This window comes from Tetranychus urticae, unplaced genomic scaffold (genome assembly GCF_039701765.1).
Source record: "Tetranychus urticae isolate SD_2017Ah unplaced genomic scaffold, NJAU_TeUrti_SD_1.0 Scaffold_7, whole genome shotgun sequence".
NCBI lineage: Eukaryota > Metazoa > Arthropoda > Arachnida > Trombidiformes > Tetranychidae > Tetranychus > Tetranychus urticae.
In genome coordinates, this window is record NW_028315839.1 from 182,501 (window position 1) to 185,000 (window position 2,500).

The following is a 2,500-nucleotide window of genomic DNA, read 5'->3' on the forward strand; positions in this document are numbered from 1 at the left end:
CAGATTTAGTTGAAATAATCGTGACTCTAACCATTACGCAGCACCGCTTTCCACCTTTCAATGGAAAACCTTTGCGCCGGACTCATCCCTTTTCACTCGCCGTTACTCAGGGAATCTCATTTGATTTCTTTTCCTCCGCTGAATTATATGCTTAAATTCGGCGGGTAACCTCACCTGATCTGAGATCAAAAATATTGATTAAGTTGATTAATGTTTATTTGTGTTGTTTGCAAGCAAGCAACGTAAATCTACTTTAATGTTTGCACAAATTTTGCCTTTGCATTACTTCTTAGGTCTGCTTTAACAGAATGAAATAGCTACTATTTGTACGATTTATACAAGTGCAAGAAGATTCATCAGTTAACAGGTTAGTTGATCACCATAGTTATCTGCAATACGACTTTAGCGTCGTCAGATAGGCGACTAACCTTAGAATCTCATGCTAGTATCTATTCATATATACTGCTTGCAGAGATGAAATATGCATTGTACACAAAATTTATCATGTGAAACAAGTAGATTTGAGATTCTCCTTACTAAATTGCAACGAATTGCAATTAAGAAAAGGAATAAAACATCAAGATTCATGCATATAAATATACAATCCTCTCAAAACAATGCATATATGGTAGTATGCAAGTGTTTTGTTGATTATTTTACATCTCAACTCTCAGACAGATGTGACCTCGGAAAAGACCCGAAAGCCGCAATGTGCGTTGGAAGCTCAAGTGCTCGGCGTGTCCTGCAATTCGCACCGATTATCGTAGCTAGCTACGTTCTTCATCGATTGGTAATTCGAGTGATCCACCGCTTGAAGATGTATCTTTGCCACCGTGGGACTTTTAATAAGTATCCTAAATCTGCATTGAGAGGGTTTGAAAACAATTGTATGCAGTTTATAAAAACCATAGTTGTCTTTACTTAGTTAGGCGAAGAAGTGTAAACCTTCCTTCTTTAAACCTTGCCGTCAGCATAAGCTGAAGACTTGATCAGGTACCAAGTATGTAGCAAGACAGGCTTTTCATTATAAACTACAATTGTTTTGCAAAAGAAATTATGGCTATCGTTAGATAACCCTCACTCTTTGTTGCATTGGATAATGAAAGATGGATGTATGAATGAACGAATGTAATGCAAATTAGAATCATGTTGCAATGGCTAAATGTTTGCAATAAACATTCACAATTGCGACTCTAATGCAAATACAATTCAATTGCATTCACCATATTAGCATCTACAATATCACTATGCAGAGTGTTTGATTGTTTGAAGGTTGTATTTCTCTTATAATAAGAGGGTAATACGTTAATGATCCTTCCGCAGGTTCACCTACGGAAACCTTGTTACGACTTTTACTTCCTCTAAATGATCAAGTTTGAACATCTTTCCAGCACAATCCGACCACTAGTTTCCCAATGGTCTGGATTGACCAGTCCGAAGTCCTCACTAAATCATTCAATCGGTAGTAGCGACGGGCGGTGTGTACAAAGGGCAGGGACGTAATCAACGCAAGCTAATGACTCACGCTTACTGGGAATTCCTCGTTCATGGGCAATAATTACAATGCCCAATCCCCATCACGAAATGGGTTCAAGCGGTTACCCACTCCTTTCGGAGCAGGAAACAGTATGCACGATGACCACTTCAGTGTAGCACGCGTGCGGCCCCGGACATCTAAGGGCATCACAGACCTGTTATTGCTCTGTTTCGTGCGGCTGCGAGCGCCGCTTGTCCCTCTAAGAAGTCCTTACAGTGCTACAGCATCCTTACCCTAGCCAATTCTGTAGGCTAATAGCAGCAGAGCCCTCAACAGCCGAAACCATCAAGAGATACTACCACCCACAGGTTGACTAAGGGGGAGTACTGCAGTGTAAACTGCAAGTCTATTTAGTAGGCTAGAGTCTCGTTCGTTATCGGAATTAACCAGACAAATCACTCCACCAACTAAGAACGGCCATGCACCACCACCCACTGAATCAAGAAAGAGCTCTCAATCTGTCAATCCTCTCAGTGTCCGGGCCGGGTGAGTTTTCCCGTGTTGAGTCAAATTAAGCCGCAAGCTCCACTCCTGGTGGTGCCCTTCCGTCAATTCCTTTAAGTTTCAGCTTTGCAACCATACTTCCCCCGGAACCCAAAAACTTTGGTTTCCCGGAAGCTTCCATTCGAGTCATGAAATTAGTTACTCAGAATGATCGCTGGTTGGCATCGTTTATGGTTAGAACTAGGGCGGTATCTGATCGCCTTCGAACCTCTAACTTTCGTTCTTGATTAATGAAAACATTCTTGGCAAATGCTTTCGCTGTAGTTTGTCTTGCGACGGTCCAAGAATTTCACCTCTAGCGCCGCAATACAAATGCCCCCGTCTGTCCCTCTTAATCATTACCTTGGATTCTTAAGACCAACAAAATAGAACCAAGGTCCTATTCCATTATTCCATGCAAGATCATTCAAGTTAAGGTAGTGGTACGCATCATATAGATGGTTGACCATACCGTTTTTA

The 2,500-nt window shown here is 41.4% G+C and overlaps 3 non-coding genes across 3 annotated transcripts in view; all 3 read right to left on the reverse strand.

The window, feature by feature from the left end:
- LOC149092631 (large subunit ribosomal RNA) overlaps window positions 1-188 on the reverse strand; it is a 4,168-nt gene extending 3,980 nt beyond the window's left edge. Inside the window, exon 1 of the ribosomal RNA XR_016200721.1 lies at window positions 1-188. This exon is cut by the window's left edge and continues 3,980 nt beyond it. This is a non-coding gene — a ribosomal RNA (large subunit ribosomal RNA).
- Window positions 189-664: 476 nt separating this feature from the next.
- Window positions 665-819, reverse strand: LOC149092632 (5.8S ribosomal RNA). Its single transcript, XR_016200761.1, has one exon. It is a non-coding gene; the product is annotated as a 5.8S ribosomal RNA (ribosomal RNA).
- A 487-nt stretch (window positions 820-1,306) lies between these two features.
- The window catches only part of LOC149092633 (small subunit ribosomal RNA), a 2,170-nt gene continuing 976 nt past the window's right edge, over window positions 1,307-2,500 (reverse strand). The window contains exon 1 of the ribosomal RNA XR_016200697.1: window positions 1,307-2,500. This exon is cut by the window's right edge and continues 976 nt beyond it. This is a non-coding gene — a ribosomal RNA (small subunit ribosomal RNA).